Source organism: Mus caroli, chromosome 14, assembly GCF_900094665.2.
Source record: "Mus caroli chromosome 14, CAROLI_EIJ_v1.1, whole genome shotgun sequence".
NCBI classification, from domain to species: Eukaryota; Metazoa; Chordata; class Mammalia; order Rodentia; family Muridae; genus Mus; species Mus caroli.
The window spans coordinates 60,396,943-60,410,304 of record NC_034583.1 but is presented as its reverse complement, the minus strand read 5'-3'; the positions used below and the strand labels follow the sequence as shown (position 1 = coordinate 60,410,304).

The 13,362-nt window shown below is 43.4% G+C and overlaps 1 long non-coding RNA gene across 2 annotated transcripts; it reads left to right on the top strand.

The window, feature by feature from the left end:
• The first annotated feature begins 362 nt into the window (after positions 1-362).
• On the top strand, positions 363-10,765 carry LOC110309837. Of its 2 annotated transcripts, XR_002379750.2 has the most exons (5): positions 363-416; positions 954-971; positions 2,504-2,663; positions 9,250-9,576; positions 10,121-10,765. It is a non-coding gene; the product is annotated as an uncharacterized LOC110309837 (long non-coding RNA). The 2 variants fall into 2 exon arrangements; XR_002379749.2 differs by lacking the exon at positions 954-971 and having other exon boundaries at positions 379-416.
• Positions 10,766-13,362: the final 2,597 nt, after the last annotated feature.

Sequence of the window (13,362 nt, the reverse complement as noted above, 5' to 3'; positions counted from 1 at the left end):
CTGTTTTGTATTTTGTCTGTGATTGAATTTGCCAGAAGAATAGCAGTGTAAGGGGATATGTGTAATGTACTCCAAAACACCTTTTGTATCCTGGGAGAACTTACAGAAGACAAGCTCTTCAGAAGTGAGCGGCTGGGCACAGGGCAGAGAGCGAGTTGGAGAAGGTGGTAGACTTCAGGTCTCTCTTTCTCTCCTTCCTTCCCTCACTCTGTTTCTCTCTCCCTTGGAAGCTGCCCCCCCTCCCCATGACCTTAGACAGCTGATCTGGCTTTCTATCATCTATGCCAGGATTAAAGGTAACAGAATCCAAAGGTGCCTAGCCGTGGGTAGGCCGCCTTGTGGACTTTGATCAGGGCCAACGACTTTCTCATTTTCCTGATCTTTTTCATCTAGAGACAACCAGAGAATCTGATCGGGTAAGACCAGGAACTCCTCCCACTTCCACCCCTGCATCTCTTTCTTTTTTCATTTTTCCCCTTTTATTAAAGATAGAGTCTTTTCTCATAAATATATCCGGATTATAATTTCTATTCCTCCCAGTTCTTCCCTGACCCCTTCCCTTCGGGATCCACTCCCTTTCTGTCTCTCATTAGAAGAGAACAGGCTTCTAAGAGATAACAACCAAAGATGACAAAACAAATTATAAGACCAAGCAAAAAGTATTGTATTGAAGTTGGACATGCTAACCCAGCAGGAGGAGGGAAAGAGTCCCAGGAGCAGGCACAAGAGTCAGAGACCCACTTGTTCTCAGTCAGGAGTCCCATAAAATCACTAAGCTAGTAGCTATTATATATATGCAGAGGGCCTGGTGTTAACCCATGCAGGCCTTGTGCTTGCTGCTTCAGTCTCTGTGAATTCATTAGTGTCTTGCTTAGTTGATTACGAGGGCCTTGCTTTCCTGGTGTCCTCCACCCTCTCTAACTCTCATAATCTTTCTGCCTTCTCTTCCTCAGGATTCTCTGAGCGCTGAGGTAAGGGATTTGATGGAGACCTCCCATTTAGACTCTCTCTCTCTGCATAATGTCTGGCTGGTGGGTCTCTGCATCTGTTTCCATCTGCTACAGAGAAAGCCTCTCTGATGATGACTGGATAAGGCACTAATCTATGAGTATAGCAGAATATCATTAAGAATCATTTTATTGATACTTAAAAAAAAAAAGAACAGTCGTGTCTGTTTTACCCTCAGTCTCTGAGGTACGTATAGTCTCTGGTTCTTGGTTCCCCAAGCAGTCTTGGTATGGATTCCTTCTTGTGGAGTGGGCCTGAAGTCAAATCAGACGTTGGCTGGTCACTCCCACAAGTTCTGTGTCACCACTGCCCCAGCACACTTTTCAGGCAGGACAGATTGTAGGTCAAAGGTTTTATGGCTGCCACTCCCTGTCTTGTCTTGTCCTCCTAGGGTCCTGGCTCTAGCAGTGGGGTCACCATGGCTTTTGTATGCAGGGCATCTCTGCCCAGCCTGGAGTACATCTGACAGTTGTTTTGAGAGAGAGAGGAAGAGATGGTCAGAGGATGGACCTTCACTCAGGCTTTCCAGGGCCTCCAGGACATTAGCCACAGGTAGCTAGTGTCATGAGTCCATTGCCATTGTGCACACACACTGCATAGATTGGATAGTGACATAAGATGGACCTTGACAAAAACAAGATTACCTTATTTATAACTGCAGACATGAGCTTGGATGGCAGATACATTGGCACACAGGACTGCTCCTTCCAGGAGCCCTGAGACTCTCCATTCGTGAATGCCTCTCTTTACCAAGGGGCTTTCCCTTTCCTTATCCTTGGCGTTGAAAATCCTTTACAAATGGTTTTCTCACCACAGTAAGGCCATCCTCTCCATGTGAAAATCACCCTGAAAAACATGTAAATGGGGCCCAAATGGCAAGGCCAAAGAGGAACTAAGCCAGTGTTCACTAACCCCCAAAACAGATCAGCCTCAGATGCATTCATCCCGAGATGCTTTAAACCTCAGATGCATTTGTGTAAAGCAAGAAGTATTAGAGCATGGGATGAGAGTCTGCAATGTATCGCATCAGGTAGATTCCACAAAGCTGTGTGAACATCTGTTTCACCTTTGAAGGAATGATAAGCCATTTTACAAAGATGCCAGGAAGAGACACTTTGTACATTATTTAAAAAGCCTGAAATATGTGCTCAAGGGGATAGTTTGAAGAATCAGGAGGAGTCAGGGTGGAAGATATAACATTGAAGGGGCATATAAAACTACCTGCAATTCAGCAAAGGTCTTGTCTTGTTCTTAAAGGCAGACAAAGGTCTGAAAAGAAAATGCTCGTATAGCAAATTTGACATTGCAGCTGCCAGAACTTTCTAGAAGTTAGATCAGCAGTCATGTGTTGCATAATAACATATCCTATGAGCATGGTGGTCACACAAAACTCCATTGCCTAAAGATGACCCCAGATATCCTGGTTTGTGTAAGGACTCTCTGAAGTACAAAGAAATTGCCCAACGTCCTGCACTAAAAGCATCTCTGTTATTAGGTGGCGTATGAGAACATTGAGGAATGAGAAGAATCAGGGACAAAGTGAGCCAGGGCCTCTTCCAAGAGAGCCACCAGGCTGGACAACTACGGGGAGAAACACTACCACTGCACAACCAGCAGATGAACTCTTCTCTGAGATCTAATTCTAGAAGCCCAAGGTAAGGAGACAGGCTAGAACTTTCATGAGCTCTTAGAAACAGTCAGACTTTTGTAAGTCTGTGAATGCAAAAGTGTCGAGTGTCAATGAAAGCCATGGCAACAGTTCCGGTTTACTTTCAACATTTTGTATGTGTTTGTCTTCTGCCCAGTTTTGGATCACATTTTCTTCAGCTCTACCAATATTACTATCTCTTTTCTCTCCTCCCGATTGCCTTTTCACACAGAATGTTTTTAATCTGTGCCTCAGTGGCAGGGATTTGGAGTACATGGGGAAGTTTCCTGTCTGGATAGGCTTCACCTGTCTCCATTGGTACCTTGGCTAGTCTAGTCTGGTTCTTCATGCCTCCCCTCTCCTCCCCTCTCCTCCCTTCTCCTCCCCTCTCCTCCCCTCTCCTACCCCCCTTCCCTCCCTTCCCCTCCCCTTTTCTCTTCTCTTCTCTTCTCTTCTTTTCTCTAGTGATGTTCCCAGATATCCTGGTTTGCGTAAGGACTCTGAAGTACAATGACATTGCTCAATGTGTTGCACCAGAAGCATCTCTGTTGTTAGGTGATGTATGAGAACACTGAAGAATGCAAAGAATCAAGGGCCTCCTTCCAGAGGGCCATCAGGGTTGGACAAGTCACCAGAGCTGGGCAGCTACTGGGAGAAACACTCCTGAAGGGAAAAAAGGAAAGAAGGAAAAGAAAATAATGAACACTAGATAGACTTAAATCAGTATACAAAGTTCCATTTAAATTAATTTTTTAAGTGGCTTGTTCCTCAAATGGTGGACCCCTAGAAAAAGCTAGAAGCCTGCCTCAGCCTTCAGACTAGAATGAATTTCCTAAATAAAACTATAGATGTATGGATGGTATGGGTGGACATTTATGTAGTCTTTGCAAGAAAAAATTTCGTCTCAATCTCTCCATTAACTAATTATTGTATATTGATGTGTGTTATAGTGTGTGTGTGTGTGTGCTGGATCATGCATGCCATAGCACACATGCAGACCAGAGGATGAACTTGGATGTCTGTCTGTTCCAACCTTCTACTTAGTTTGAGATGAGGTCTCTCTTATACTTCCTGCCACCTACCCAAGGCTAGCTGGCCTGAGCTCATGGGGATTTCCCCGTGTACGGCTTCCATCTCCCCTTAGGAGAGCTGGGGTTTTACATGAGCCCCCTAGAGCTTCTCGCCTGTGCATAGAATCTGGGACCTGGACCTCAGGTACCAATGCATGGGTGGCAAGTGTCTCACTCAATGAGCCACTTCTTCAGCTAAAACTTTCTTTTTGAAAAAATTTTTTCCCTCAGGTAGTGACTTGCTGTGTTGCCAAGAATGGCCTGGAATCTATGGTCTTTTTGCTTTGACCTCCTGAGTTTTAAAATTACAGATGTGTGCCAACAGTGTCTCCCCTGAAAACCAAATCCGAAATGAGAATTACATATATTGAACCAAAAGATTTCTATGTGAAAAACTCAGTTCACATGAAGGCAGCTTGCAAGTCAAAAAGGGAAATATCAACTATACCACACAAACATGGTGAGTTTAGGCAAGGGAAAGTGGACATTCATGTCCTGACTTATAGGTGTGAATTAACACCTTTTAAAGATATGTACCTGACAGTGTAGCTTTGAAACTTTCAGGTTCTGACAAAGAAGTCCCAATTATGGGCATGGATTTCCTATTTCCATACATGCATACATACAGACTTATTTATGTCTTTAAATATTTATCATTTATAGTGTGTGTATGTGTGTGTCTGTATAGAGATATGCATGTGTGTGTGTGCCTGTATAGTGATATGTATGTGTGTATTTGTGTGTTTGTATAGTAATATGCCTGTGTGTATGTGTCTGTCTAGAGATATACATGTGTGTATGTGTGTGTGTCTGTATAGAGATATGCATGTGTGTGTGTGCCTGTATAGTGATATGTATGTGTGTATTTGTGTGTTTGTATAGTAATATGCCTGTGTGTATGTGTCTGTCTAGAGATATACATGTGTGTATGTGTGTGTGTCTGTATAGAGATATGCATTTGTGTGTGTGTGTGCGTCTGCACAGTGACACTCCTGTGTGTGGGCATGTGCATGTCATGGTGCATGAGAAGAGATCAGAGGATGACGTATGAGAGGCAGGTCTTGCCTTTTATCACAAGTGCTCTGGGGCTCTAACTCAGCAGCCATCAGGATCAGCAGCAAACACCTTTACTCATCTTGCCAGCCAAGGACACGGCTTTCTAAAAACCACCACAACAAAATGGTCTTTAGAGCTTTCTGTTAATGTTAGCCGTAAGAACTTCTGCCCCAGGACAGTTTATGATGATTGCCAGCATCAAGGAAAGGTGATATCGAAATCAGTCTTGACCCAACCTTGGAATGCAGTGCTGTTTAGGGCCCAGTGCTGAGGAAGGAAGTCTCATGTTGTCATAGATAGTAAGCTGTTGGCACAGCTGTCCTTTATTTATTGTGTTCCAGTATTTATTTATTTATTTATTTACTGAATGATTGGTTGACATGGAGTCTCCCTATATAGCACAGACAGGCCTGTAACTTGTGATCCTCCTGCCTCAGCTTTTTGAGCGCTGGCAATAAGGGTATGCACCACCACACCGAGCCTCACTATCGTTTACTAGTAAGTTTTGAGTAGAAGTGAGATTTGAATGGTTGAAGAACCAAAGCGGAATGGGGTGTCAGGGATCCTTGGTACCTTCGTCCACCTGACAATAGCCCTCCATTAAGGAACAGTCTCTCACATGGAGCAGACAAGGTTAATAAAACTCTTAGGCATGGGTTTGATGGATCTGATCTCTGTGTGGGAAAGGCCTGTGGCAGGAGGGATACCTGGAAGTTGTAAGGTAGCACTCCTGGCACTATCCGGTCATGTGACTTCCCTTCTCTTTCAGGCCTGGACTGTTCAAGGCACTCTTCTGTGAACTGATACAAATACCATCTGTCCCATCCTTCAGTTTATAACTGAACACACATTCAGGCACAAGTGTCTGGAAACTGTCCAGTGACCCCAGGGCAAGCACTGAAAAGTAGTAGACTTTCTTAGTGTACTATTCTTCCCCTATTAACTCCACATCACAAACACAGACTTGCGTACACACTTACATGGGCACATACTTGCACACTTTTATGTATCTGTAGAGAACTTAGGAACTACTAATTCTTGCTTTCTTCTATTTGCCCTCCTGGTCTGTCTTCCTCTCCCTCTACTCCCTCTGTCCTCCCCTCTCCATCTCTCCTCTCTTCCCTTTCTTCTCTTTTGTCCCTGTTCATTCACTTAGAGGTAGAGGAAAACAAAATTTGAGGAAAACAAAATTAAGAAATTATATGTTAGAGCATCTTTTGGGTATATGCCCAGGAGTGGTATAGCTGTGTCCTTAGGTAGTAAGTACTATGTCCAATTTTATGAGGAACATCCAGATTGATTTCCAGAGTGGTTGTACCAGTTTGCAATCCCACAAGCTTCGTCAGCAGCTGCTGTCCCCTGAGTTTTTGATCTTAGCCATTCTGACTGGTGTGAGGTGGAATCTCAGGGTTGTTTTGATTTGTATTTCCTTGATGACTAAGGATGTTGAACATTTCTTGCTTCTTGGCCATTTGAGATTTCTCAGTTGAGAATTCTTTGTTTAGCTCTGTACCCCATTTTTAAATAGGGTTATTTGGTTCTCTGGAGTCTAACTTCTTGAGTTCTTTGTATATATTGGATATTAGCTCTCTATTAGATGTAGGATTGGTAAAGATCTTTTCCCAGTCTGATGTTTTGCCCTATAGACAGTATCCTTGCCTTACAGAAGCTTTTCAATTTTATGAGGCTCCCAGAACCCAACAGGGATGACATTAGCTGAAATATCCAAGAAAGGGGAGAGAGAACTAGTGGAGACCATATCCAGAGGTTAGGCACAGCCCTCGATTGAGGGATGGGGCCATCCATCCATCTCCAAAGTTTTAGCTCAGAATTGCTCTTGTCTCAAGAAAATAAAGGGACAAAGAGTGGAGCAGAGACTGTAGGAAAGGCCATCCAAAGACTGCCCCACTTAGGGATGCATCCTGTATACAGCAGACACTATTGCTGATGCCAAGAAGTGCTTGCTGGCAGGAGCCTGATATAGCTGTCTCCTGAGAAGTTCTGCTAGAGTCTGACCAATACAGATTTGGATGATTGCAGCCAACCATCAGACTGAGCATAGGGAACCCAATGGAGAAGTTAAGGGAAGGATTGTAGGAGCTAAAGGGCTTTGCAGTCTCATAGGAAGAAAAACAATATCAACCAACTAGACCTCCCCAAGCTCCTAGAGACTAAACTACCAACCAAAGAGTACCCATGACTCCAATATGTAGCAGAGGATGGCCTTATCAGTGGGAGGCCCTTGGTCCTGTGAAGGCTCGATTCCCCAGTGTAGGAGAATGCTAGGGTGGTGAGGTGGGGAGCATGTGGGTGGGTGAGGGAACACCCTCATAGAAGCAGGGAAGGGAGATGGGATGGGGGTTTGTGGAGGGGAAACAGAGAAAGGGGATAACATTTGAAATGCAAATAAGTAAAATATCCAATAAAAATACATAAAAAAACAAAATTAAGAAAATTAATTTTAAGTTCAGGGCCTTCCTTGAATTTGCTTTCTACACTAGCTATGGCTTTTAGCATGTGCATGAATTTCCTTTCAGTTTTTCTAACCTATATAGTATTTATAAATTATATTGAATATTGTTTTCCATATTTTAAGATTGATGCAAATAATATTCTTCATGATTTCCCAACCTATATACTATTCATAAATTACATTACATATTGTTTTTCATATTTTAAAATTGATATAAATAATATTCTTCTTTTTTTGATACAGGATCTTATTATGTAACCCTGGCTGTCCTGGAACTCTCTTTGTAGACCAGCTTGGCCTTGAACTCACAGAGCTCTGCCAACCTCTGCCTCCGAGTGCCACCATTCCCAGCTCTCCATGATGTTTTTAGGCAACCCATTTTCACCATTCAATATTCTATTCAGGACATTTATTTTTATGGACTTAGATACTTGTTCTTCAAACTGCCATATAGGATCCCATTATGTTACTACCGTAACTTTTCCATTCTTGGTTCCACTTCCAAAAAGAACAGTCGTTAGTAAGACAAGAGCAGACTACACATCCACAGATACATATACCTTCCCACTGCGGAGCAGTGAAGGCAGCCTCATTTTGTTCTAAGAGGCTAGACCAGAATAAAACTAGGTCAGTCAAACACAGGTCTTAAAAAAAAAATCCAGAAGCATACCAGCTGTGAAGGACTCAATATCTAGTCCCAAAGGCGCTGGTAAATCACTTGCCTTGAAGAAACTGGAGTCTGATCTCCACAGCTCACCTAGAACAAGCAAGCATGGTGGAGTTTGCTTGTATTGTAAATGCTTACATGTTGGAGTGTCAAGATGTGGGAGGCTGGGTCAGGAGGATCAACAGTTTGAGGTCAGCCTGGGACATATGGAGTTTCAGGCCAACCTGGGCTACATAAGACAATTTCAGGAAACAAGGAAGAAGATCATTGGGCTTCCTCAAGCACATGATACACTCCAGGAGGAATTTAAAATAGGGGACTCAGGAAGAGACACAGAGGGTGTTTACTGGTGTGCTGTTTATGGTAATAAGGAATTGCAACCATATATATCTCTGTGCTAGGCTATTTAATGCCTGTCTCCTCCACTGGACTGTGGCTTCTGTGAGGGAAAGCCTGCCTGTTTATCTCATTTTTTTTATTTCCAGGGCCTGGGATACCAAAACAAGTGGAAAAAAAAAAGGAAAATTGAAAATTTAATCCATCTTAGCTACTATTCAAGTAGAACGTGTTATAGCCATAGAATGGAATACTAGACACCACACAAAAGATGTGTATAATTATATAAATACAATTTAAAATTCTGGCAGGAACTCTACCTATATCCCCAGAGTGGTTGGTCTTGTGGTTGGAGAAGGACTTGGAATTATGGGTAGCTTAGCTCTGTGAATAAATGTCTATTTTTTTTTAAAAAGGCTCTTGCATTTATGTTTGTCCTGCTCAATTAAACCTATTTTTAATATAAAAGGAGGCTAGAAGAATGAATATTTATGGACTATTTCCTGAGAACAAAACAACCCATGATTTTCCATCATGTTTTTCTCTGTAAATGTTTTCTAGATTTCCCCCAGTGTTTTGTCTATCACATTTGTGTTAATAAAAAGAAGTTCAGTTTGAAGAGATTACTAAAAATTTCAAATATTCTCTAAAAGCTAGTGCGAGATCACCTTAACTATTTCCACCCTGTCTCCAGCCGCTTAGTTCACAGAACTGTGCTTGGCGAGGGGTGCCAAGTTTCAGTGCAAAGTTATACAAGGTCCTGTGTTTGGGAGTATAGAAAAAAGATCCCAAGATTCATTTAGCCATGGCTGGCCCCCAGCCTGCAGTTAAATGTTCCACTTGATGACCTACCAACTAGCATACTCCGAACATCCAACTTAGGAATGTACGATATTCATCTCCATCTGAAGGGACCTACTCTCTGGCAATGGCTCCTCTCAGGTAATAAGGTTTATCCTTTGACTACTCAATTGGCGTTGTTGTATTTCAGGGATTTGGGAGCAGAAAACGTCGCAGAGATTCCCTCCAGCCTGCCTCTGCCGAATAGGTGTTTCTAAGGGCTGGTGAACAGTGTCTGCCATTGGACGTTTCTTCTTTTTCTCCACACTGTCATGGGCTCAAAAGGTAACACTGTGAGATTGTTCATAAAATAGCTGGAGGAAGGCCTCACACCAGGATTCTCCAGGATGAAGGAACTCAAACTGTGGGCATTTCACATGGCTGTCAGCAATGGACTCTGCTTTTATACTGAGACTTGACAATGAAAGAAACCCCAGGACCGGGCAGAGGTTTCTTCTCAAATGTAGTCTGATCATAGGTGAGTATCAGTATTGCTCCTGGCCATTATTTGTAGAGGCAGGGATTGTGCACAATTGGAGGTTAGCCTTGTATCTCTTCAAAGGCTTGATTTCAGCGGAGGGCATCTCATTGGCCCAACTGATCCCTCTGGGGTACAGTTCAGTCTAGGGCCAGATGCTGTAGTAGAATTGAGACATCCATAGCTTTGGCAGTAGAAGGGTGGTGGTGGGGCACTGTGAGTATGACCAGAGACCTAGGACAGGAATATGGTCCAGAGAGATGGAGGCACTTATTCAAGCCTTGAGTATCCCATGAGTAAGAAGCAGTGCTGCTTTCTTTCCACCATACCTTGTTTCCGTCTAGATGCTATAGATGGGTAGTTGCAGGGGAGCCAACACATCTCCTGGAGACATACTAAGAACAAACCCAGCTGTTACCACTCAGTACCTTCACTTAGCCATGGTGTGAGGAATTAGCTTGATGTCAATGCCACAAGGTTGAACATTCATAATAATCAAAGTTTATTTAAAAAATAAACCTTACCTTTATTTTTCCCTTTCTAGGCTATCCACACCTCCCCCCACCGCCAGCTCAGCAATGGGTGTGTTCTACCAACCCATCCCTCCCTGCTTATCAGAATGCACCTGTCACATCTTGCTTCACACATGTGCCTCTGGCCTGAGAGCAGAATCCACCCTTTCCCTAATCAAGCACCAAGGATGTGCGAGTTCATGGGAGATAATTGTGGCTGGTCTCTCCCTAGAGGAACCTCTACCTCCTGGTTATTCACTCTGATGTGTAGACATTTGACAGTCAGGCCAGCAGCTCTCTCATGTACTCATGAAGGGCCATTTTAAAACACTATGATAGGCTGTGCTGGGTACTCCCAGCAGAACCCAGCTATGTTCTTGTTCCTTTTCTGCCCAGAGCCTTAGGGAGAAGGATCTGGCTCCTGGGTTCCAGTGCAGCTGAATGTCCCACCTGCCTCCAGGCAAGGTCTTACCTGGATCTATGCAGCCAGAGTGAGTCACCCTATTGGTATTTGTGGCTCTTGTGGTCCTACATCCAAGTTGTGCACAACAAAGACAGAGCTCGGCCTCATGAAGGGAACCACTCACTCAGTGAACACTCTTGCTTAGCACACACAACAGAAGCCTCCTTCAGCCTGCAGCTATCTAGTTTTTTTTTTTATACAATAAATCTTATTTCATTTAGTTTTGTATTTGCCTGCATATATGTTTGTGTATTATCTGTGTTCCTGTGTCTGGAGCCCACAGAGACTAGAAAAGGCCATTGGATTCCCTGGAACTGGAGTTACAGACAGTTGTGAGTTGTCACATGGGCTCTGAAAATCAAACCTGGATCCAAGAGGAACAGGGAATGCTTTTAACCAGTGACCCACCTTTTCAGCCCTCCACGTAGTCACTTTTAAAGATAGCCTTGACATCCTGAGGTTGGAAACAAATGCTATTTAAATTTGCCAGATTCCTAAGAAGTAGGGGCCTGGTGACTATCACCCTAACTCAGCTCAGGCCCTACATTTCAAAACTGCTCAAATACTATTTGTCAAATGAGTGAGCCTCTCTTGGTGTTGCTGAAGATGGTTACTTCCTTCTGGATAGCGTTCGCAAACCCTTTTGGTGACTGGTAATACACCATACAGAGTGACACTGCAGACTTCTGGACTCAGCAGCCCATATATCGATGGGTCTAGAAGGCAAGGCCAACCATGGGTTTACAGAGAGAACGGAGTCTCTGGAATGTGATGATGAGGAGGAGGAGTAAGAGGAAGAGCAGGAGGTGGAGGAGGAGGAGGACGAGGAAGAAGAGGAAGAGGAAAAAGAAGGAGAAGGAGAAGGTGTTGATGATTCTTGGACAGGGTCTTCCTATATGCTCTAGAGTGGTTGTGAACTTACAATTTTCTTGTCTTAGGCTAATATAATATTTGGTGATAAAATACATATAGCACAACTATCACTTTCACAGTTTTAAATGTGCAGTAATGGCACCAAGTTCATTCACCTCATGGTGCAACCACTCCCCTCAGCCTCGTGCAGAACCTTTCCATAACCCCAATCTAAAACTGCCCACTCAACATTGGATGCTCATTTCCCCTCTCTTCTCAGGCCCTGGGAACCGCACTGCTTCTATGCCTGCGACTCTGGCTCTTCTAGGTACCTCATATAAGTAGACTCATATGACATTTGTTTTCAAAAACATTATTGATTATTATTATTCATAATTGCATTATGTGGGTGTGGTGTGGATGCGCCAGGGCCAGGACGGCCTTCCTGTGATGCACATCCAGTGCTCACCTCTGCCTTTGGGTCGCCACAGCTTCAGAGCTTCACCTCTCAGAGAAATCACTAGATTTGAAGAGAGGGCCTGAATTCTCACATCACCCTTCAAAGGCCAGAAGTTGTACTGAGTGTTCGTAATTTCCAGACAATTTGCTTCTGTGACTTAAGTCTTTAGGTTTATGGCAGCCCACTCATCTCCTTTTGAGGGAGAATTAGCCTCAAACTAAGATGATCTGTACCTGCTCTGGGTATAGTAGCTTCCTTTTCTGGACACTTCACTCATGCAGTGTAACAATGATTGCCCCCACCCCTTTGACTATATATCATTGATTCAATCATTAAACATTTGATATTGGCTGTCTAGTGAAGGCAATCAGTGTAGTATCTTGGAACTTGACCTCTGGACCCACACTTCCTAGGTCAGGATCTAAGTTATACCTTAACCATGTGTACCGTTCCATAGGCTTTTTTACTTCCTAGGGCTTCTGGTTCCTTATCTGGCCCACCTCGCTGTGCTGTTGTGAAGATTAAATCACCTGCTGTATTGAAAACATAAGAGGGTTTGGCCCTCCATAAATGTGCTGTTTCTCTGCACAGGTAGGGCATTGGCCTGGGTGCTGGGAATGGCATCCAGCCAGGCTGACCAGCAATAGTCCCTTTGTGGTTTGCAGACTGGTGGAATGGCTAGGCTGCTAAGCCATTGCATGACAGCTTGGCTTTATCCACAGGCAAGTGTGTAATTAAAAGATACATTTTTATGCAAAGACTAACCTTCGTCAATTGCACTCGAGCAAATCTTAGGATTAGAGAATTACAGGGTCACAAGAAAGCATGAAAGTGGAGACACTACTAACTCTTTCTTGTTTATTCGCTCACCCATTCATTAAAAACGAATAATTGTTAGGTTCCTACAGTGTATAGACCTTAGAAAATGTCAGTGAAAAAAAAAAAGAATCTTTTCCCCAAGAAACTAACTTTTTGGGGGGGAGGGGGAGGGGGCAGGCAGCAAACCACAAACATAAGCACTCAAATTAAATATCATATGAATCAAGAAATGCAGCTGTGTTGTATGAGAGGCTTCACTTAGTTATTGTGTGTGCATGAATGTTTGTGTAGTGTATGCATGAGTGGACTGTGTGTGTGTTTGGGTAATGTATGAATGAGTGGACTGTGTGTGTATGTTTGTGCAGTATATGCATAAATGGACTATGTGTATGTATGTTTGGGTAATGTATGCATGAGTGGACTGTGTGTGTGTGCGTTGGGGTCATGCACCTAGGCATGCGTATATGGAGGTCAGAGGTTGATGTCAGATCTCCTTTTTATCAGTATCTCCTCCTCCTCTTCCTCCTTCATGTTTACAAGTAAACAAGGTTTACTGAGAGGCAGAGGAACAGTTACCTGTACCAGGGAGGGAACCTGAAAAGGGTTGCCCTTTTTGTATTGCAAGGTTTAATTTTTTAAGTCTCTCTCTCTCTCTCTCTCTCTCTCTCTCTCTCTCTCTC